This window comes from Chrysoperla carnea, chromosome 2 (assembly GCF_905475395.1).
Source record: "Chrysoperla carnea chromosome 2, inChrCarn1.1, whole genome shotgun sequence".
Classification (NCBI taxonomy): Eukaryota; Metazoa; Arthropoda; class Insecta; order Neuroptera; family Chrysopidae; genus Chrysoperla; species Chrysoperla carnea.
The window spans coordinates 32,451,858-32,478,145 of NC_058338.1; the positions used below are offsets into that span (position 1 = coordinate 32,451,858).

Here is a 26,288-nt window from a genome sequence, read left to right on the forward strand (position 1 = left end):
AGAAAGAAATGAATGTTTTATCATAAAGCATAATGCAACTGAAGTAAAATTATTCTACTATAAATTTTTATTAGTTTTTCAACGCTAATTAACTGAATAAAAACCACGAATAAGGTTCATTAGGTAAAGTTATTATTTTTTTATTTTTATATTTCTCCCAAAATATTTACAATGTTCTATGGGCGAGAATTTTATTTTAATTTGATCTATATCTAGGCAACCGTAACAACGTATAGACATGTGCACATTGCATAAAAATATTATTTCATGTTTTCAAAAAAACCAGATTTTTAAAAATAATTTTTTTGAATATTTTCCAATTAAATCCGACGAAACCATTAAAAAAGTTTTGATTGGAATGAATAAAAAAATTTTTCCATTCATCTCTCTTAAAATTGGATTTAAAATTTTTAATTGGTTCCAATGAAATTAATTGGAATGATTTGGAAATTTTGTTCCCAACTGAATCCCATTTGTTCCAATGAATTTAATTGGAAATTTTCCAATTTATGTATCGGACTTTTTTATCAGGGAACTTGTTATTCGTTTAGATTTTAACAGTAATTTAGCTACTTTGATTGGCTTTGATTGGTTGTTCTAAGTAGGATACAAAAAACTTTAATTTTTTATTTACAATAAGATAGTTTTTTGAAAAATGCTTTTAAGGTAGTACTATCGGTAATAGACTTTGCATTCAGAATTTAATGAAACTTGGCATAGTTGTCTATTATTATATCATACTTAACCAGTTAAATTTTTAGGGGCCTTCAGAGAACTGGAAAAAATTTTATTTTATTTCACAAAACTGGACGTTCAGATTTTCAGTTCTCTGAAGGCCCCTAAAAATTTAACTGGTTAATTATGATATAATAATGGACAACTATGCCAAGTTTCATACTGATGATGACCACTTGGTAGTCAAAATTCGTATTTATATAATACAATCTAGGAAATTGGGGCAATAATCGAAATTAATTAAGAGTAAGATAGACACACCTATAATTTTCGTATTCATTTTCGGAAAACCTAAAATCCAGGAAATTTTTAGGAAAAATCCAGAAGTTATGTGTTTATTAAATAAAAATCTACTTTAAATTAATTAAATTTATCCCCTTTCAAAATATTGTGGAAGCGGCGGGAAGAAAAAAGGAATATAGTTTAATAATTTCACTATTTTTTAATCATACATAGGTTTTTAATAATTCATAGTAAAAACTTGTCTATTCTATGAGTAGAGATTTAAAGAATTTTAGGCTACAGATTGTTTCATTTGTCAATACCATGAAACAAATTTTCTTATATTTCATTGTAGAACCAAAGAACGTCCGATTTACAGAAAATTATTTATAATTGCTGTTTTTTTTTTTGACGTAAGAAGAAAATTGAAAAAACGTCAAAGTGATTTGAAATTAAAGATAGCATTCGAGATGGATTTTTCGTATCTTTATGTACGGTTGGCTTCAGAAGCTTGATATGTCGTGTACAGGGAAAATAAAAGCTATACGATAAATAATTTACCAACACGTAACACCAACACTTTTTATACCATGTATAAGAAATATACCAATGTATACTAAGTTTTGTCCCAAGTTTGTAACGCTTAAAAATATTGATACTACGAACAAAATTTTGGTTTAGTTCATAAAATCACCTTATTAGTCCATTTCCAGTTGTCTGTCTGTCTGTCGTCTGTCTGTCCGTCTGTCATCACGATAACTCAAAATCGAAAAGACATATCAAGTCAATTTTTATAGCGTGCTTAGGACGTAAAAAGTGAGGTCGAGTTCGTAAATGAGCAACATAGGTCAATTGGGTCTTGGGTCCATAGGACCCATCTTGTAAACCGTTAAAGTAAAGAACAAAAGTTTAAATGTAAAAAATGTTCCTTATAAAAAATTAACAACTTTTATTTGAAACATTTTTTCGTATACATAACTGTTTACCCGTGAAAGCGCAAATTATGCGCAAATTGTATAGTGTGTATTATATGGGTATATAAGTTATATATGTGTTACATATATGTATGTGTAATGTCACAGAGTAATCAACACTGTCTTTACATGGTATTTCAACAATTAACTCAGTCAATTGTTGGTTTTCACTTGTTTAGAGTTAGATTTGAATAACAATCATAATTGGCATTTCTTTTGCATAGAATTTGTTTCTGCTATTTAGCAATAAATATGTATTTATAAAATTAGTTTCAACCATCAATCTTTACTGTCAATATTGTATAGGACAGTTTTGATGGTTTTGACTTTGATTGGTTCACAGCTAGTAGTAAATATGATTTTTTATTATTTATTAAAATTGTATATTATATACAAACACGGTATTGATCAATTTAGATAAGTTATGAAATAGGTATCACTAACTTGTTGTATGAATTATTTTTCTTACACATACTTTTACAATCTTCCTTCAATATTAATTTATTTCAATGTAAAAATATTTCTATAGAACGTATATGGAATCAAATCAAATAACTTGGGGCTTAGTTTGATATGTAATTTATATTCAAGTAAATTTTTTAATTTCAATAGCATTCTAATATAATAAAATAGATTTAACATTAAAAAAAAAAACTTAATAGATGCTGCAATTTAAATACACAGCACTAAGAAAATTGTTCTCTGAAAAATCGACGTACGCGTCTTTTTTTAACGTTTTCTTGGCCTTAAATATAATACATAGAGATAATATTTTAGAAACAAGCCGTTAATGAGAGTGCAATAATTTTTATGGTCCACACATTCAATTTCCTAGATGATGAAAATGACTTTCCCAACTTTTTATAAGACTGCATTATTAATTATTAAGTTGAAACAGAAATGTGTAGGTTAGAGGTGAAATACGTACTTTTTGTGCAAGAAGAAAAATATTTGTTTAATGTTAGCTTTTATAGAAATTCATAAAATTAATTATTGTGAATATTTCTGTTATTATTAGTGTAAAGAAAAAATCAGGGTATAATTTATTGCTTAAGTGATTTTCTACAACTGTACTAATTATAAAAATTTCCAGTTTCATAATATCAACAGAAAAATTTCTAATCGTAAATCTGAGATTGCTATTACTTTTCATTTACGAGAAATTGTGAATGAAAATTGTCTCCGAACCCACCCACAGACATATGCGTACACACACAAACTTATCTAAAAGTGGTGCTAATACATGTGCCTGGCTATAAAACGTAAAGTTATACTGAAAATTACGAATTGGATTTTCGGACCGTATACATGAACTTTCGAAGACTGGAAAGTTAAAAAGGCTTAGAGCTACTTTTTATAAGAAGTATTAGTTTGTGAGATGAGGCGCTCTACAAGATCGCGAAAGATGATTACTACTTTTGGTTAGAAATCGGCGAACTGATTTACTAGAGCGTCTTTAAGAAATATACTATTTGGACAGAATAAATCATATATATCACATCACATTATTTATGTCATTTTGATCTAGAGGCAAGTAACGAAAATTCAAACAAACTCAATTTTGTTGATATAATAGATAAAATGATCCCCCATCATGTAACGGGTCTTGAATGTGTTGATTAAGATGAATTTACCAGTTTGTTTTCATACTAATCTTCGATGCAATGTAAAAGAATAGTTAATATTTTATGTGAACTGTTTGATAAAAAATGCAATGGGATCATTTTATCCACTATCCTTACAAGGTCGGTCAAAACGATAACTTATGAGAAATATTGAATAGTTCTAAAAATTTGAACAGATAAAAAGAAATTAACATTCTAATATTGTAACATTTGAATAAAGAATTCGAAAATATTTCGACGTTGTAAATATATCGAATAGTTTGGCTGTAAATTACATTTTTTCTTAGGGGGGTCATTTTAGACGAACTTCCCCTATCTGTCATCAACACCCAAATCCACAAAATAAAAGTCGGAAAGTAATTCGGCACCCCTTAGAAACATTCTTACATTGTTCGCTTTATACTATACATTAAATTACAAAAGATGTCAAGGTAAGAAAAATTACAATAAAAAAACAAGATGAAGAAAACAGCTTATAAGTACAACACTCATCTTCTTGATAAACTTGTAAAATATTGTTAATTAAAATTGAAAAAAAAAAAAACATAAAATATAAATTAATGAGTGACTGTATTCACATACATATATGAATAATATTAATGATTATATTGTGAATATTATTGGTGCTTTAAATTTCATTATTTAACCTTGGAATTTTCCTTTTTCTGCCAAAGATATTCTATTATGTTTATGTTTTCTTTAAGGTAGTTCGATCGTCCTTAGCTTATTAAGTCAAAGAGCGTCGTATCTTTATACTGATCTCGATCTGCATCTATCATTTCGGCTGCCGGATCACTGTAACGTGTATCAAGCGGAAGTAATGGCTATTCATGAGGTATGTTAATGTGAAGACTGAACACCCTTAGGTGTAGGGACATTACAATCCTCACCGACAGCCAAGCAGCCCTTAAATCCTTCAGCTTAGTCTATCTAACCTTAAAAGCAGCACAGGACTGCCGTGCGTCCTTAAATGAGCTGGCGTAACAAATGAATGTAAACCTGGTATGGGTACGGGGACACAGAGTCATTCCCGGAAATTATGTAGTCGTCGAGCTTGCTAGAAATGACACAATGCTGCCGAACACAAGCCATCATTAAATATACGGGAGTTCCATTTGCGAACTGCAAGTTGCTCCTCAAATCCCACCTGCAAATACTCGATAAAATAGCAGTATTTTACACTTTTTCAAATGGTTTTACAATTTAATTTTTAACTCAATAAGACATTTACTTTATTTTTATTTTATTTATGCAATTTTATTACAAATATGATATACAAATTGCATAATGAAAAAAATTAAATGTTAATATAATTTCTCAAGCTTGTTTTTCCTAAGCGGAACATTTTTATTATTTCCTATGTGTCTATTTTTCGTCAGTAGCCAGCACGATAAGCTAGGAAACGAGAGGTTAATCTTGGAATTTGATAAAGGAATAAGGAAGGTATCACGTGGACAGGAAAATACAGGCTGGAGAATCTTCCACATATTTAATGAATTTTACAAATAAGTTCAAATAAAATTAGTTCAAAAAAAATTTCATTATAAGTACATAGAATTCTCAAATTAGGTTTTATACAATTGAACATTAAAAATTTAAAAATTCTCATACAAAAAAAAAAGACAATGAAAAATATTTAAGATCTCAGGAATAACATAAGGAATTATTATAATAATTAGGAATAATAATTATCAATCAGACATTAAAATATACACACAAAAAAAAGAATTAAACATAAAAATTAATATTTTTTAAAATTGTTTTCAAAACTTTTCTGCTTTTTTTTCAGGTAGATACTTTTTGAATAATATTTTATTCCTACTTTTTGATAAAACTGTATATAAACAAATTTTTATGAATTTTATTTCAGGAATTTAGGATAAAGAACATAAGAAGAGAAAGAAATCTCTTTTTTTCCATGTCATCTTCATAAGCTGTTCGAAAAAAATTTTCAAAAGCACACTTTTTGGTTGTTTTTAGTTAATTTTAAAAGAGCATTTCTTTATAAATTTTAAAGTGAAGATTGCTTAATTTTCTTGTTGTTCCCAGTAATAAAATTAGGATCGTTGCTACAGAGAGATCGATTTTTCGCAAAATTGTTGAATAAACTTTGTAAAATGGCTGTACTATATTAGAGTTTACATCTTATGTATTTATTTCGTAAAAGTAATAGTTTTTTCTGCACATATATAGGGATGCAGATTTCTGTATTATTTTTATGGAAACAAACAAGATTAGGTTAATCGGGTTTATTGCTTGCATTTCTAAGCAGCAATTCTTGTTTTAAATAAAAATATTAAAACCAATTAAGTGTGTGAAAATTAAATATCCTTCAATTATAAAAACTAGAATATCTACTTAAAGTAAGTAATAATGAATCAAAAAATAAGTAAGTACCTTTATTTACATTTTATTTAAATTATTTTTATTATTACTAAATCGAAGTATACATCACATTTAATGTTAATGTTTGTCGATGTGTTTTATTAATCTGACAAAATACAAATTAGAATATGGCTATTTGCTAGTGGTACACCTCTTTAAAAAATAATAACTCTTATAAAAATAAATCACCTTCATTTCATTAAATATTCACACATATTAATAGTTTTTTAAAGTAAATTGTTTAAGGACAGTAGGTCAATATATAATTGACCTAATGCTGTTTAGTTGTTTAGTTACTTGTAATCCTCTTAAATATTATGATATACAAATTGTTTACACCTGTGTTTAAAATAGTCCAGCAGCTAAAATGCAAGAAGCTGCTGTGCGAGGGACTACAATGCGTCGGTTATTTGTTTTTACCACGCATTCATACAAAATTTTTATTTTGTTGTTGTTTTGAATACACAAAATAAAATTTTCCCAATGGAAAAGGAATATGTACTACATCTGTAAACCGGAAGACAAGAAGATATTAAGGCATACAAATAAAATAAATAATATAGAAGTATTGTCAAATTCTAAAATGTTTCCTTTTCCCATCGCTTGCAATATATTTTGGTGTAGGTATATCGGTTAAAGATCTAAGTAAATTGAGTAAAAATATTAAATATTTAAAAGTTATTACAGTAACTAATGATAATAAATCAATTAATATAAAATGATTATTAAAAATTATAAAATTGTTTAATTACAGCATTAATAATTATAATTACATAATTTAATCTAACATTAAACAATAATAACTGTGAATATTTCAATTAAATAAAAGTCGTAAATTTAATAACAATAATTTTCAATAATTGTTAATAAAGAGATTTTAGACAAAAGAGTGAATAAATACATTGAGTTTTGTAAGTGAAAAAAGTATTTGCATACTTAACTTATTTCAGAATTTTTTCACAAAAATAAAGATTTTTTCCTTAAATATTGGGAGAACCATAAAAGATTTACCCTTTTTCTAAAACACGGAAAAGAAATTTGGTAAATGATTATTTTTTAAAAGTGGTCAATACAATAAATTTGTTCAATTATCTTGATCGGAATCTTCGAAATAATTAATACATATAATTCTGGTGGAAGCGCAGATAACATTCCATAATAATAATAAAATAATAGTTTAAAAAACTAAAATACGTTATTGTAGCTATGCGAACTAAAAAGTAGAAATTAACTAATAGTTTAAAAAAACTAAAAAAGCACGCTTTTGTGACAAAAAAAGAGAAAATTGAGTGTTTAAGAAAAAAATTATGTTATCGTAAAAAAGCGTGCATTTTAAAATATTTTGCAGTAACTTCAGCTAGTTACAAAAGCGTGTTTTTTTAGTTTTTTTAAACTACAAAATTTATTTTTAAGTGTTTACTTTAACTAAAGAGTAGATGATAGTGATGTACATTTCCTTTTTTTAATCTATTATCCTTTTATAAACAGTTTTTTTGGATCAAAGGAAAGTATGTTCTTATCGTTTTTTGAGGTAAAAGAAGTTTCTATAGATAACTGAATCAGAACGATTATATTACTCAGAGTTAAAGAACAATAACTTAAACCAACACTTCCTATGGATACGGCATCCTAAAATTAATAAAAATATTATTTACATTAAAATTTTTTTAAGTCTATTTGCTTTTAGTAGCAATTTTTAAACTTGACTTATTTGACCTATGTGTAAATATATTTCATTATTTTAATAAATTGTGTATTTTTTTTAAATGATTTATTCGTTGAAAAAAGTAAGATAAAAACGAAAGTTGGTAAATTTGAAAATAATTTAAAATTTTAACTTTCCTTTCGTTTTTAAAGGGAAAAATTATTGAAATCGTATGTAGTAAATTTTTGTAAAGAATATATTAACGTTCATTGAATAGAAAAGCAGTATTTTAGTTACAGTTCGGACCATAAGTGGCATGTTCGATTAATATAGGGCGGTTCAGGTTCATTTGATGTTTAGGTTTGTTCATTTTATTAAGGTTCATTTGATCCACCGCGAACCAGAAATGTTATGCCTCAATGCTTCCGGACCAGAACAGTAGGTGGAGTTGGCCCTGACCAAATGTTTGTGTTTGGCCCCTATCAGGAAATTTTATTAGAGCAGAGATCAAAAAATAGGATACTACATCATACATCAGTGGTATGTACGTATAGATATGCTTAGCACACTCAAATAAGTATTAATTTTAACATGCTTTTAACTCAACTGTCCATTTAGCACGTATTCTGTATGATAATAGCATGAAAATAAACATCTGTAATTCTGTATATAATAGACATCTCTCTTACACTACTTATACTCTAAATATAATTGTTTCTGTTATACAAAAAAATTAAATAACTTTGAGTGGCTATATCTCAAGAATGAAGTGGTCATTAGTTTTGTTTTTTTTTAACTCACATGCACAAATTCATGAATGTTCAGTTAGTTTTTTGAAAATATCATAAATCTAGTTTTTTTTTTAGAGTAAAAAAACTTGTTAAAAACACAACAAAACGCAACCTTTCCTATGCTCTCCATGTTAATTATCCGAACTTTAATTGTATTTAACTCGAGTTAGAGACGGTCAATCGGCTTCAAATTTGTTTGGTTAATGTATTATTATATTCCTAATAAGTATACACAAATTTAGAATTTTCTGTCGATATGCCCAAGACAACAACCTTAATTACAAAAAAAAAAAAAAAATTCGTATTCATATAAAAAATTTCCGGAGCCTCTTGAATAAAAAATACGTCTTTCTCAATAGTGCATTGGACCAGTGTTGGTACACTATCAACGACTATGAATACAAAAATTTTTGACATTTTACAAATTATTACAAAAATTTACACACAAAAATATTTTTATAAAATTCACTTTTTCATTATAATAAGCTGTCAAATTTAAAATTTGTGTGACATTACAATATTATGATAGCAATAATTTGCCATCAACATATTTAAACAAAAAAACGATTTAACTGCGATTTTATTGGCACATGTTTTTCAAATTTTATGATAGCAAAATATTAAAGTTTAATTACCACCAGATCATAGAAGTTTAGTAAAAACATTAATAATTCAATTGACATTTGTAATAAAAAGCAATATAAATACAGTGAACATAGTTTACGACACAGGCGTTGGTCGTAAATACCAAAGTCGTTAAAATTAGGTATCATAATAGTTTACACGGTGTGTGAAAAATCGCTTGCTTCACTTCGAAACCAAACAAAGGAGAAGAAAAATGTTATATACAAACAGGTCCGGAATAAGTCGTTTATAAATTATTGGAACTCGAACTAATAAGTAGATCTTTTCAAATCTCCTCTATTTTCCCAAAGTGTTGGAACATATTGATATCGCTAGTACAAGAATTTTCTTAGTTTTGAGAAGTAATGGAAAAACTCTTAGGAAAAGGTCAATAGACTTGAAACGTTACAACTAAAAGTTGAGGAAACAGCATGAAGCTGTAATTTTTAACCGAATTCAAACAAAAAAGGAGGAGGTTATCAATTCGATGGAATTTTTTTGTAATGTTTGTTACCTCAGATCTTTCGACTAGGTGAACAGATTTTTATGATTCTTTGTATATTTGAAAGCTGGTGCAGTTCATTTCAAAAGTCTTATATTTGCATGAAGTATGCACGACAAGAGGGTGAATAACTCAATATCACACCAACCAATTTCGATGATTATTTTTTTAGCAAATTAGTTAGTGAATTTTAGATTCACTAAAAATCTAAAAATCACAAAATAAAAAAAAACTTTTAACAAAAAGAAAACCGACTTCAAAAGAAAAACTTGTTAGAGTGATAACATTACTTCTATAGGCCAGTCATTTTTTGATAAAAGTAGGAAATACGATAAAGAAAATACGTATGTGGAATAACGTTTTGGTAGACGAAATTTTACTGGTTTTTTTTAGAAGATGTGCACGGGGCTTTCCTTAAACTACTTTTACTGTAGTTATATTAAATTAAGAATCTTTGATCTCTAAAAATAAATTTCTGTTAACACAACGAAAAAAAATCGATACTACAATTTAGTTTTATAACCAGTAGCTTTTTTTTTGTTAGTTGTAGAATTTATTAATGTGGTTTTAGTAATTATAGATAATTATTTAAAATTTACATAAATATTTTAAAAACCTTTTGTTTAACTAATAAATATCCACATGAAAAAAAATTTGTATCTTTGGAAGACTTTTGAATTTGCTTTAGGTATATAAATATATAATTGCAATTTAGCCTTGAATTTTTTTTCTGTATATAGTTTCTACGGTTCAAAAAAACAAGGGATTTTGATATATGGCAATCGTTGTGGATAGGTATAATTTTTTTTATTATTTCGGACCATAAGCAGGTATGGTTCTCAAGAAGTTTTAACTTGTAAACAAAAGTTTCTTATTTTGGCTGTATATGGATTATTTACAATGCCACAGCCAATGAGATTCAAATTTCTAAAGCGCCGTGTTATAAATTAGTTGTTTATTCGCATCTAAAGTCTCCATTTAATGCAGTTACAAATATAAAGTCATCGTATCAGTATATGCTGGACGGAAAATTTTGTAAATCGGCTTTAAAAACAGAAAGTGTCTTCTAAACGGGCCTTATATCATTTAAACCTGAATATAATTTAGTTAAAATCTAGTCTAGTCAGATGTAGATATCAAAATAGTGAAACATTATGTAGGCAAAGGTAGACGGTTTCTGTGACAGACTAGGTGTAAGTTGCTGAAAATTAATGCAAAATTAAAATAAAAGCTAGGTGTCACCATAAAAATTTTACTAAATGATAGAAAACACTCCAAAAAACGAGCGGAACCAATGGGCAGGCTGGTTGGTTAGGTAAAAGGTCTTGGCAGATTGATCTAAAATTTGAAGAAGTAAAATTTCAAGCACTAGAGGATATTAGCAAAACATCGGTAGCTCTAGATATGAAACTTGGGGCAGGCTGCCAACAAATCAATAAAAATTAACGGTCAATTAGAAACTAGGTGTATAGTTTTTTAAATGATACCAACAGGCAGAAAATATCAAAAAAGGTAGGAAACTAAAAAGCAGCCCGTTTGGTGGGTCAAAAGGTTTTAGCATATAGATTATACATAGTTTTTTATAATTTATGTGATTATCTCTTGGATCATTATATTGACAGTATATTGGTAAATCTGAAAGCTACTCTCATCTTGTAAGATTTCAAAGAAAATTTTTAACTAGTTTTAATTTAAAAAAATTTATTGTAGTTGTTGCAAACATACCGTTATAACCTCTGGGAAAATAATAATCCTGAGAGTTTATGAATAGTATTAATTGTTGAATTTCTAATTTTAAACAGAGCTTCCTTGAAAGCAATAAATGATAACCGGTTTTGTTTTTAAATTTTAATTAAGTGCTTAAGAAGCGATTTATATTCGATTAAAAAACTAAATGTGTTTGGCCTAAGTATTGCTCGGATTAAAGTAGTTCTGAAATCTAGATTTGATGAGAACTATACCAGTATTTATCTGAAGGTATCAACTTCAGGGTCTCAAACCATCATTCATTAGCGTTTAGGGAAGTCCATAGTAATGAACGGAACATTCTTTTTGTACTAACTATTGAAGAAATTTGATAATGAAGGGATATTTATGCAAATTTTGGCATGATTTAAGTTAAATATTTTTGTTTCTTTTAAACATGAAAAAAAATTTTAAAATCGATCTTCTTGTGTGACAATCAGTTTCTACACAACATTGAAGAATTTATGTGTGTAGGTAATAAGAATATTTCTGAAAAAAATCTTAAAAAAACACGTAAAAATCTAAAATCTTTGTAATCAATCATTTGTAGCATTAAAAAAAAAATATTTAAATATAATATCAGATTCATATTTCAAGGTTTCCTTTTAAACTGTTAGTATATAGATATTCAATGTAATATATTGATGTTGAAAATTTATTAGTAATTTAATATAACTAAACATGGCCAATTCGTGCACAAAAATAATTTACATAATATTTTTATTGCCTTTATAATATATAATCTAATTGTATGAACTATAAAATCAAATTAATTTATAAAAAATCTATAGTCTGAGTACTCAGTCAGTCACATATATGATACAAAACCAGTTCTTTTTCTACATAGAGACTACATCAATGAAAATTTCTGAGATATTTTTCTGATTTTCATTTGAAAAAGTTCGTCCTAAAAACGAAATCAGTTCGCTAATTTGGGCTTCAAATGGGATGTAAATCAGGTATCCAAAAAAGTAATGTATGTAGATATAGTTAACGAAATGGTACAATTTATTTATTAAAATTTCAATATTTATATCTACCATCTATTCGATTGACCACCCTCAGATCGTGGACTGACCTATTTGCCTGCCATTTTTTAATCTCGGATCATTTTAAGTATTAATATACTGTTCTGACCATAAAACGTAATGATATGCTGAAAATTTCGGAATACTGGAAAGTTAAAAATGTAAAATGATTCCTAAATATTCAACAATAATAATTATTGCTTTCATTTTTTTTAAATGAAACGTTAATGGAAGTCTTAAAATTAATAACTTTATTCTCACGAATATATGAAATATTTTAACATCTACAAAATACAAATATACAATAAATGAAAAAAAAAAAGAAGATTAAAACAATTGCTTTCTAAGGCCATTTTAGTACTTTTGATGGGTAATAAATAAATTGTTGAATTTATTCATACAATAAGTTATATAATTTATGAAAAGTTCTTCAAGGAATCAATCGTAAATCTTTGTTTAAACTTTGCATTTAATAAAAAAATCAATAAATAAAAAAATTGAAAAAAAATATCCGGGACGCTCTTAATACAAGCCGTGTTGGATGTGAGCTGTCATCTTTCTGTCAAACAAAGCTAGTAACTTTTAAGTATTTCAATCTTCATAACACTAACTGAAGAAATTTTAAATTTGATGTTTTAGATCATTATATTTCCGTAAAGTAAGAAAAATCGAACAGATTTTTTCAGTTACCTTATTTTATTAACAATTTATACATAGTATAAAACAAAATCGCTTCCGCCTGTCTGTCTATAATGCTTAGATCTTTAAAACTACGCAACGAATTTTGATGCGGTTTTAGTAAGAGAAGAGGAATGTTTTTATATATAATACATGCATAACATAGTAGAGTAGGGTTTGAAAGGGATGTGCTTCCAAAACTTTAAAAGTTGTGCATCGATTAAGCTCAAATATTGACAAGAAATACAACCAGCTCCAAGGATTGTTTTATCTATTTTTAACCTTCTGGAGGGGGGGGAGGTGGAGCGAAAAAGTGGGAATGAATAATAGAATAATTTCAAGTATACCCAAGTGGGTTATCAAATAAAAGAACATGATGTGTACATTACAAAACTGTAAAGGAAAATGATGGAAGGGGTGAAAGTGGGGGTATTGCCTAGTAACGCGAGTAGTTCACAGCTAGTCAAAGATAAGTTTTATGCTTTCCTCGCCTTAATGCCTTAAACATTTTATTGGAATGTCCTAATTAGACTGCAAATCCAATTTGTGAGTAATCAGATTTGCAAGCCTGAGTGTACATTTTAAAGTGGGTTGATTTTTAAAAATGAAAAAATTTTTGATTACGATTTTCTAGGCGAACATAATAAATTTCTACCACAAAGATAATAATGCACGTTAAATGTTGTTGGTGCAATTTTATTAGATCGTGCTGAGAATTGCTAAGTTTTATTGAATATCAATATTAAATTCGTGATTTTGTGATTCAGGTCTTGTGATGAAGGCTTTGAACTTTTCAATGTTATTAACGTACCTATATAGGTACTTAAGTATGGTGATTAAGTAACATCTTTTAATTAATTAGTGAAATGTTTTATTTATACCTATAAACTTTTTTATTAATTAAGAACGTTTACAGAGTTGTTTATAACTCACTTTATGTTGCAATTTGATATTAAAAGATTTATGTTCGTTCATTCAATCATAAGTGTTATGAGGCTGAGCAGCTCAAGTTCGAGTTAAATTCGATTTAATAACGTATTTTATTTTTAAAATTAGGATTAACAAAAACCACTCATGGTGAAAATATATGTCTTCCCGCAGCCTACACCATTCAAAGAAGTTTTGTATGGGGAAAACGCATTTTTGACGTCTGAGATGAATTTTTTCAGTGATAAGTAGCTGGCTTCATGTAAGATTTCATTAATTAGATCTTGAATGGTCATTGAGTCGTTAGCGTATTCTTCATAAAACTACAAAAAACAAAATCATTTTCTGAAATTTAAAGCATATGAAGTTCAAGCACTGGCTACAAGTCAAAAAGAAGTCAAAACCTAATAAATTAATGAACATTAATACAAAATTACACAAAAAAATTCCATCGAAACAGTAAGACAGGGTTTCACCAGAATGGCGATAATATATATAATCATTGTTACGAAACTCCACTCTCAGAGGTGGCCTATCCATAAGGCAAAGTGGGCACGTGCATGCCTGCGTAAGGACAACTCACACTTGAAACATAGCTTAGAACATTCTCCATTAAATTACCATTTTCCTCATAGCCTCCTCTAAACTGAATCTATTTTGAAGACCATCGCTTCTTTCTTAGTTATTTCGAGTACTGAACTCAAAACTAGCACTTAGTTGATAAGAACACTCTCCATTAAATCACATTTCAAACAAAACAAAAAAAGACTAAATTCGGTTCATTCGTTTAGGAAATACGATGCTACAGATACAGAGACACACATAACGGTCAAAGTTATAACACCCCTCTTTTTAGTTCGGGGGTTTAACAAAAAAAAATCAAGTACACAATAAAAGTAAAACGATAATTCGACAATTCCCAAAAAATAAAAAATAAAAAAATAAAATAAAAATAAACATGTCAACAAAAAGGCATTAATGCATTAAATTATATCATTTTACAAGTAACTAATGAGATGTCAATTAATACACCCACAAATTACGCCTTAAGATTAACAAAATTAATAAATTGACTAGACTGGCACTGTTGTAAGTGACCACAAACAGAAAACACAGTTTGAAATTAAATAATAAATGTTTATATATAAAAATTGTTCTTGTGTACGTGAAAAAATTTAATTAACTTTTGTAGTTAACATATATCCACTAAGTTATTAGTGGATTATTTTGTAAATATGCCTACAGAATCATTCAAAATTAACGATATAGTATTTCAGGAGAATATACCTAGACGGGTTACTCTGAAATTTTTTTAAGTTGAAGCAAAATCAGTTTTTAATAATAATTCGTTGTAGGAATTTTACAATTTTTAATTTATTCCTAATATTAATTCTCATTAGGTTCATTTCATTCGAATACACGTCCTCTATTAGCTCCATTAATGAGAGTTTGAAACATTTCTGATTTGGGGAAATTATCGAAAAAGCAATTTTAAAATTATTGTCTATTTGTTGTTTGATTATTGTAGGTGAATGAAAGTTGTAGAAATCATTTAGTCCTTATAGTATAATACCTAAAATTTGTCATTTTTAGCGAAGAAATTTGTATTTTAGCCAAAAATATAAGTAAAAGGGTAGTAACAAAATTTTTTCTCACTACATTAAATTTCACGCTATAAAAGTTGACTATCTACTCTGGAGTTCGTTGTAGAAATATGGATATTAAAGTTAGTGTACGATTATTTAGATAAAAATATTCAAGAAATATATTGATATTATAAATAAAATGTTTTTTGTGGAAAAAAAACCCAGAAAAGTACAAAATTTGAAGTAATCAAATTGACGGTTCAAATAAGTGGGACTAAAAATACAAATTACCCGTTAATTTCTATTCTATGAAGATAGAAATTTTTATCATGGCGTTCATATGAATACATTGTTCGTCACTTTAACAATCGTATATCTAAGCTGATATAATAAATACCATTTTCGATTTTTTAAAATTATTTTACGAATATATCTACCTGGGGATTCAGGATGACCAGATTATACAAAAACTTCTGTACAGAATTGTTTATGATAATTTTTCTACCCACTTTGTAACTTTTAAAATACACATTTGTGCATTTCAGTGAATAGTATATTTATTATAAATTTCGAACTGAAATTAAAGAAGAAAGTTTGAGAACATTGTAATGTAGATAATAAGGAGACAAAAATCGTGATGTACAAGAGGGTTAGGTTGCTTCTGAGTTTTGATGGACTTCCTTTGCGAATTAGCATAGGTTTCAGACTAATTCATTGTGTAAATAAAAATTCAATAAGTGTTTCATCTTGGATTTTTATTGGCCATATTTATCTATCTATAAGCTATAATAGAACGATATCTTCTGATTCATCTGGTACAAAAGGCAGGGCATTTCCATAAATAATATTAAAAAAAAAAAATTAATAACAAAACGAATTATGGATTTCGTTTTATAATTGTAAATATGCATGAACAAGTCTACGTTAGTCATAATTTTGAAACAAAATAAAGCACTTGTGTATATAATTAATTATTAAAAAAAAAAAAAACTAATTTTGACCTAAATAGTATTTTGACAGCTTTATGTAAATTTTTTATTATAAAAATATATATCTTATTTTATACTTTAATATATTTTTTAATCTTATTAATTTTTAGTTTTATTTTTTAGTTTTTTTATAATTATTTCATATATTTCAAATATTTTCACGTTTTTGAAAATTAATTAATGTCTGATAAATGTGATAAAATTCAACTTCTGGCTGATTCCGGGAATATAAATCAATCCGATTAAAATGTTACAAGACGTTATTCAAAAAAGTTATTAAGAAAAAACGAAGTTTACAAAATAGCTTATTATTTATCGTAGTAAATAGTAAACGATATTAGTAGCCATAGTTTTTAGGTAAGAATATTCAAAAGGCGAAAGTTATAATGTCCGCAAGCACTCCGATCTCAAACGGATAATTGCTGTTTTAATTTTAATTTAGCTAATTTATATGTGTAGTTCCTGACCTTTAAAGGATCTATCGTCAAAACGAATAAAGTAAGTGAATTTCTGTAGTAATACTTTTTTAAAGTATTGGTTCTTGAGCTTCCATAATAAAAAATATGGGTTTACGATTCCAATTTTTTTTCTTTCGTTGATGAATACCGGTTCTTCTTAGAAAATTCATTCTAATTCATTCGAAATGCAAGTATGTAATATTCTTGATACTCATATCCATCCACTGAGTTTCATCAAATTTCAAAACAAAATTTTTTTTTGCGATTTTATCGATGGGGTCAAATCTTTTTGGATCAAAATTACCCCATCCGCCGAGTTTCATCAAATTCCAAAACAAAATTTTTTTTGCGATTTTCTCGATTTTTTTAAAGGGGTACCCTTAAAAAAATTGTAAAAAATCGAGAAATTTTTTTGTATCTCCAATTTCAATAAAACTCAGTATATATGGTAATTTTGACCCAAAAAGTACCAAAATCGGGTGCATTTGACGACTGGTGGAATAGTTTTTGAGATACGGACTAAAATCAAACCGAACATTACGATATCTCAGAAACTCTGCATTGTAACTTTTTATAGGTGAAATTATTTTAAAAATGGGTTGATATATACTGACGTGATTTATCTTAAGAATAAAAATTAAACATAAAAATGAAATAAATTTTTAATATTTTTTAAATGTATATTTTACAATGGAATACAATAAATGAAGATGAATAAAGAAAGAAAATAATTTTCCACGTGATTATAAAACTTAAGATGATTCGTTATGAAATATAAAAATTTATTTATTTATTTTCTGTTTATAGCATAAATATTGCTGATAGCCTTGGGTATTTTTTTTTTTTTTTACTATATTTTTATATTTGTATTTATGATTAAGTAAGAATTTGTATATTATTGGATATGTTGTTGCTGTATTGTAAAAGGTGATTTATTGTTTAAGAAAATGATTAAGAAAAGGTTTTTGATAGGTTAACAAGATTGGTTTACGGAAAGGAACGAATGACAATGTACACTCTATGTCAGCTCTATTCATGATTAATAGAGTTGTAACAAGCCCTTAAAAAATATTCTAAAAATTGGGTATACGGATAATTTTAGATTTCCCTTGAGACTTTTTGTTATTGAAAGTACATTTTAGTGTAAGAAATCCATACAAATTTACTAAAAATTACTAAGGTGGGATACGCAAAAATTTCAAAACTGTGAGGCAGATTTTCAACACTGATAAATTAAAGCTTTAATTCTACATAAAACACTGCCATTGTACGTCAAAGTCAGTAATTTTTTAATCTACTTAGGACGCGACGAAACTTGAACATATGAACATTTCCGTTTGAAATGTAGTACAAAGGTATCGTCATATATTGGAAAACTTGATATAATGGAATTCGAAAATATACTATGAGGTTATTTGGTGGAAGCGTCGTGAAAAAATATGAAAAAATGAAAGTTCAAGTAAAATATACAAGGGTTTTTTAACACATTTTATTTGAATCCTCTAAAAGTGAAAGATATGGAAAAGCTAGTATTTTTAGCGGAATCTAATCGAATTTATCTCTGCTGATCCTTGTATTAATTAAATTCAAGAAAACAGATAGGATTCAAGAAAATGTAAGTTATAACAATATTTTCAACTTATTATTAGTTTTAATACTTTTTTTTACATTATGTAAGGCGTTACAATTTCCTTTTTTATATCTTTTAAAATATTTTCATAAAATTTTTATAGCTGTAGGTTTTTATTTATTTTTATTTATTAAAAACACGTATAAGTTCAGCCCGCAACAAGTATTAATAATTTTTACTTTTTGTAAATAATACTAAAAAATTTTATTATTTAAGTAACAAACATCTGCAACCTACAAATGTTACTTAATTTTATAATTAAACCCACTTATTTTAACACAAAGTACAAAGTTTTTAAAAATTTTAATTTTTATATCTAAAATTCTTTGGAATAATTGTTTTAATAATTTCGACTAATTATTCTCAATTATTTCTTCGTTTTAGCAAATTTTAAAATGATTTTTAATTTTTTTTCCTTCAGACAATCGAAATTCGAAATACCCATTAAGTTTTTGACTTAGATACCTGTACTTTTATTAAGTTTATCCTCAAATATTAAGCTTATTTAGCTTAATTATTCATATCAATTTGATAGATGGAGTACAGCAAATAAAGCACACTAAAGTAGATATTTTGGAAGTAGCATTGCAATGTTTATGGCCCTAAATGAACGTTTTATAGCTTTTATGTAGGAAAAATCTCTTCGAATCTTGGTTACTTACTACGACTGATTTTATAGATTTCTTTATCATGTGTGTTAATAAAATTACTCTATACAAAAATTATAGTTGAAAATTTTTCCATAGAGGTTTAAAAACTTGGTTGATATTTTTATTTAAGGAAGTCTATGCTCTTCTTATAGTCTTGTCAGATAAGGGAGCTTTGGAAAAACTTATTTTTTACTTTTTTAATTTAAAGAAAAATTTTGTTTTTCCATAAGTAAGCAATGGTTTTCTTATAGTCGTTAAATGAATGAATACATAGAGAGGCATGACCTTCTTCTTAAATCAGTTTTATTCTATTTAAATATAACCATATATTGTCATACAATGTATTATTGTTATAGAAATAATAAATATATATTATTAATAAATAGGTATAATATTAAAATAAATGATCCATAATATTCATTAGTTTTTATTTGTAGGGTACAATGTAGTACCTAGAGTCAAATGTCACTCTGCGTCAAAAAATATGCATTAGTTGATTATCCATTTTTATTAATTCAGTAAAAATTCTAAGGTTTCTAAGGTTTAAAATTTTTAAGGTTTGTTAAAAATAGTTATGACATATGACATTAAAAGTATGACACTTTTTTTACATTTGTTTTGTGCAAATTTTGTGACGCAGAGTATACTTTCATTATGTAATTGCTATACAGATATTGGCATTTACTGAACAGAAGCTATATTGAAATGGTATTTCATTAGAATGCAAGTAGGCTGCAGACTGCTCATCAATGAGGTTTTGTTTTGAGGAGTTTCAAATACGCAAAGTGGCTAGCCTTTAATGAAACAATTTATACATGGTTATATGTGTGCATTAAATTTAAAAATTGTTTCTCGTTTTACAATTTCTAAGTATATGTAAGCGAAGTAAAAATGAGAAAAAGAAGTCTCATTAACCTGAATTATTGAAGCTGTTGTAAGATTAAATGGATGTCTTTAAAAGAAACATGTTGTACTCAGAATGAACTATTACGATTACATGCCGGGGAGAAAAAACGACGGAATGATTTTAGGCATATTAGAGTGTGAATCATAGTACATTATTATGTTTTGCCATGGATCATACACAGTCAGCGCTATAACCAGAGACAATTATGATATTTTAAGGTATCCATTGTGATATTTTAATGTATTACAAAAATAAATATAAAAATTTTGATTCAAGGTACTAAACCTGCCCCAAATATAATGTAAGCATGTTAACGATTCAGTTAATGATAGTAATTATTATGTAAATACATATTTATATGTAATATTATGTTATTAATGTTTTGCCATTAAACCATCATAATACATTGATATTGGATGTATTGAATATCATATATTATATTTCTAATCGATTTTATTTTAGTGATCCGTACATTTATTTTGTATTTGTTATAAAAGAAAAGTCATTTTTTATTTTCTTTTTATTTGAGGAAAATTATGTACAGTAGATGTTTCAGTAACCCTAGCATTGAGTGGTTTGATACGTATAGTAATGCGACACCTTCACATTGTTCTGCTCTTTTCACATTGTTTCCTACGCCTAAGAGTTAATTCACTCAAAAATCAATTTTTCTATGCAAACCCAGTAATTCGACACCACTTCGTTTTAATTTTGTCGGATTACCAAGATTCTTACTGTATTCACTCTTAATTTATATTTTTCATTTACATAAAAATTTTTTATTATTTTATTATTCTAGTGTTTCGTTTAACCACTTCAAAATAAATTTTTGTTTTTGTGAGTTCATATTGATAGTATCTAATTTTGATGGAAATTTCATACGAAAAATATATGAATACAGAATACAGAAACTTCAAATTAGAACATTTTTACCTCTAGCCATAATTGTTTATTTATAGCTCCACAAGTTCCACGGGAAGACTTGAAGAATTCTTTACTATTAATTTCGTTCCAAACGTTTTATTTTGAATTTGCCATAATAATTCATTAATGAATTTCATAAATAAGACGTTTGATTTGTTCTGTTGAAACTAATTCGTATTTATTTCTCTCTAAACACGATCAGTATTTAATAATGTCACATTAATAATATTTATTACTCTTAATAATATTTGAAACGCACGTGTTTCTAAAACTATTCATTCAATATTTTTTTTGTACAAAAATAAATCATATTTTTAATTAAAAAATTCCATTCATCAGTTCGTATGATGTTATTTAAAATTTAATTTAAATTATGTTTTCTCAACATTTTTGGAGATAGGGAGCTTAAGTATTAACGAATTTGAAGGGAGACGTATGGTAAGTATTTGTTGCTTATTTGAATCGGTTTTTTTATTAAATGATCATTAATTGTAAAAATTATATACTTTCTAGCATGAAAAAAAAGAGAATTAATCTAATTCAATTTTTGCAATTTCAACAAAATGCTTTTAAAAATACCCGTTAGATGATTACTCTGTATTTGGTTTACCTATATTTTAATATAATTTATGTCTGTGTAAGTTTTTGAATACTCAATCTTTTAGATTATGTAATGATAAGCATATTAAGGTAGTTGTCTTTCTATGGGCATATCGACAGAAAATTCTAAATTTATGTATGCTTATTGGGAATATATAATACAAAAACCAAAAAAATTTTAAGTCGATTGACCGTCTCTAACTCGAGTTAAATACAATTAAAGTTCGGATAATTAGCATGGAGAGCATAGGAAAGGTTGCGTTTTGTTGTGTTTTTAACAAGTTTTTAAATTCTAGAAAAAAACTAGATTTAAGATATTTTCAAAAAATTAACTGAACATTCATGAATTTGTGCATGTGAGTTTAAAAAAAAACCAAAACTATTGACCGCTTCATTCTTGAGATATAGTCACTCAAAGTTATTTAAATTTTTTGTATAACAGAAACAATTATATTTAGAGTATAAGTAGTGTAAGAGAGATGTCTATTATATACAGAATTACAGATGTTTATTACCATGCTATTATCATACAGAATACGTGATAAATGGACAGTCGATTTAAATCATGTTCAAATTAATACATATTTGAGTGTGCTAACCACTGCTGTATGATGTAGTACACTATTTTTACAATATTGTACAAAGACAAATGCCTTAATAAAAGAAAGGCGTACAATATATAGACAATACATGTCGAATATATATCCATGCGATATATTTGGACAGATGAACCCTACAGTTGGTACAGCGTTCCAAATAAGCGTGTTTCATTAACACCTTGTACGAGTACAGGTTCGGAGTAGCTTTAAGTTAAATATAGAAACTAAAATTACTTGCGAACCTTGATGGGAATAATTACACTTTACTTAATATTACAAATTTCTATATATCATTAAAATGAACTTTTTTGTTGACGACAACGCATAGTTAATGAATTTAAATAGAGTTTAAACAATATATCTACAAAACTATTACACGATTCATTGTATGAATTCACCTGTGAATGTAAAATTAACACCTATATCAAGTGACATATTTACATATTAAATAGATATCTTAATCGATACAATATTAATAATAATTTAAAGTTTATACAGGATAATTTTTTTAAATGTTTTCACCATAGAATATTTTACATAGAGAACGCGAAAGATCGGCTAGCCTGTAAATGGATGCGATATGATGAATGAGAGAGAAGACATATATACTTATTATATGTGTTAGTAAGTATAAATATATGTGTTAGACAAGGATACAGGAGAACTAACTGGCAGTCTTGTCTCTCGCTTCGCATATTGCATCCAGTTTCAGGCTAGCGTTCTCTATCTTCATATCTCCATGGTTTTCAACTTTATATTTTGTAATCGAATTTAGGGGAAACGAAAATAAACCTTTTTTTTTTTAACCTCAATTTTCGGTGTCTGATTTTCCGTTTTTTACGAGTAAAGACTATAAGATGAGCCAATGAAGCAAAATTTTCGGACAAAATTTATTTATTTTGATCATGAAACTAAATTTTTACATTTATTTAAAATTTTTGTGTACTTGATATAAGTAAAAGTCCTCACAGTAAGCAATTCATGGCGTTTATTACAATGCTGGTATGGTATAGAGACAGATACATATAGTATATATGTTAGCATTAGTACTATCTATGTTAGCACTATTATACAAGTCATAGAAATTACTTATTCCTATTATGAAACTAAATTTTTTCAAATATTTCGAAAGTAGAAGTCCCTCATACATGATACTTTAAGTAGCTTTTGCTATCTCATTTGTCCCTCCTTCTGTGTAATTTTTTCGTTTCTTTCTATTTATTCAAACGAAAATTTGTTTCTTTTTCGATAAAAAATAATAATCTCTAAAAGAATATTATTTTGAGAATTTTCTGGGTAAAAATTTCGTAATGGAAGATCTTTTATGTGAAAATATTTGAAATCGGGTACCAAATTTGAGTCTATTGAAAAAAATTTTTGCGTCAAAGAACAAGAATCACCTACAAAATATTTATAGTTCTATTTATTAAAACTAAGTTGAATACTGTTTGACCATTAAGACCGCATAAAAAACTATATACTGTATTTTCATTCCCCCTAAAAATGAGCCAATTCATATTTCACTTTTTTTAATTTTGCGTTTCGTTTTCAAAATATAAAGCTGAAAACTTTTAAATAAATCAGCCTGTATATTATACAATACATGCATAAATAAATATTATCAAGTTTATGTTTTAATTAGATATATTGTTTTACTTTTTGATCTTTTATTTGCCGTATTTAGATTAAGGTGGTTGATGTAATAGGTACATTTTTATAATACTTCTTACAGCTTTATTTATTTTATTACCCTTTAATTATAACATTTAAAGTAAGTAACCCCCTCCCCCTCCCCCACTCAATTACATTTTTCGACTATATCCTGCGCTAAGGGTCAACAATTTTTGTAATCACTATACCACATATTATACGGTTATTACGTGTGTTATCATGTAATTCATGCGTATTAATTATCATGACAGGAAAATGATTGATCAGTGTTTGTTGAAAAACAACTGTTCGTGTCGTTAAAAATAATGTTATTTTATTATTAGGGTAAAATCATAGTGGAAATTATCTCTGTTTATAGTACTGTGTCTGTGTAATTTAACGGAGAGTGTTCTTAGCTATGTTTCAAGTGCGAGATAAGATTTTCGTACCACTTAAATAATAATTATTATGGAAATAAATGGTCAAATAAACCTAGCTCAATTCATTTCGAAAAGTGAAATGGTAAAATAATTATGTTATTCAAAGCAATAATTCAAAAGAACAAAATCAACTGAAAAATTTCAATTTCAATTAAAATATTTCCAAAAATTTGTCCCAAAAAATTATAGCTCTCCAAGTATCCTTTTCATCTCATCTGATGTCCTTGACCATCACTTTGATATTGATTTAAAAAGGAGCTAAGAAGGAGTCTACATACATATTACTATCAGTCAATGGTAGATTATGTTGTTTTATTTTTAGTTTATTTCAAACCAAAACCATATTGACAAGCAGTATGCAGCCTAAATGCATTCTGATAAAATATCTTCATTTATATAAAAATACTGTCCCGTAAATATCAACATCTGCCGAGAAATTACAGAATGATTCAAGATAAATTTGGCTCGGCTACATCTTACCCTATATACTTTAAAGAGTAATTATTGCATGATTTCCTTACATTACTTAATAAAAAAAAAAAAAAAAAAATACTTCTCCAATGATTTATTTGAGCGTGTTGGGAGGCGTTGAATATATGACAAAAATATATTTGTATGACCTGTTTAAGTCTCATCGTATACATTATTATATATTTGTGATGTTGTTCTTGTTATTTTGTTATGCAAATTAATGAAAAAACGATTACATACCAAAAAATATTTTTTTTTTTTGGTGGAAACATTCTTTAAAGTTATACAATTTGTAAATATGTAATTTATTTTGTCACATTAATATCATTACCATCTGGCCTGTGTTTCTTTTACATTCGTGTATGTGCTGGAATTATTACGACGGGCAAATATTGAAAACGCAATTTATTAAAAAAAAAATCGAAATATGTCATGGGACACCAGGTAGGACCTATATTGCTTTCGTACCTTGGTACATTATAAATGTAACGCTTACTTTTATTTATATACAAGATATTTTTCTGAAAATTTAAGGTATTAATTTGTCGTGGGACACTCGGTAGGAACTATATTCCTTCCGTACCTTGGTACATTATAAATGTAACGTTTACTTTTTTTATATACAAGATATTTTTCTGAAAATTTAAGGTATTCATTTTAGAAGTCAAATATTTGTTTGATTGTTAAAGAATTTAATTTCATAGCTACTTTTAGTTTTTACTGTATGAAATAATAATCGTAGTTTTAGTTTAAAAAAGACATACTACTGTTTTAGTAGTCAATCCAATATTTGAGTACATTATGTTTGGTTTGATTAGGATATTTATTATGACATAACATAAAATTGTAAATTCTTTAACTTTTGATAACTTTCACAACTCAATTTTTTTAAATGATAAAGCGTAAAATTTGACAAAAAATACTAGTTGACGGTTATCAAATGATTTTTGCATTGTCTCAATTCATGGCAACCTGAATCGATTGAAAAAGTTTTAGTTTCCTAGGTAACATAGGTTTTTTTACCAGTTTTTATGGTTTTAACTCCCAACCATACAAATATCGTGCGATAAGGAACATAGTTCCAAAAAATGATACAAGTAATACATGCATAGAAGGGTTTCGTCATGTGAATATGAACAAAGAAAAAGTTCATTAAATTATTCGCGAGATTTAACATAAGCGAAACCCATATCACACTCTTCGGCGGCGTTAATAAGCAAAATTGCCACATTTGGAGACCATAGAATCCACAACGAGATCTATGAAACGTTATTGCATGTCCAAAAAGAGGCTGCTTGGATCAAAACGCAGCAAAAAAGGGTAAATTTTGTTTTGGTCAATAGAGACGGCCGCGGCCACTTGATAAATGTTTTATTTTAAAATAAGTCCAAATAAATTACATAGGATCAAACTGAATAAAAATATCTTATAGACATATTGAAAGATGATAGTCGCATGAGTATTTGTGTGTCTTTGAATCAGATTCCTTTGTGAAACATTTT

The 26,288-nt window shown here is 27.2% G+C and overlaps 1 protein-coding gene across 1 annotated transcript in view; it reads right to left on the reverse strand.

The window, feature by feature from the left end:
- LOC123293833 overlaps positions 1-26,288 on the reverse strand; it is a 107,495-nt gene that overhangs the window by 994 nt on the left and 80,213 nt on the right. The gene's annotated exons all lie outside the window — the stretch shown is intronic.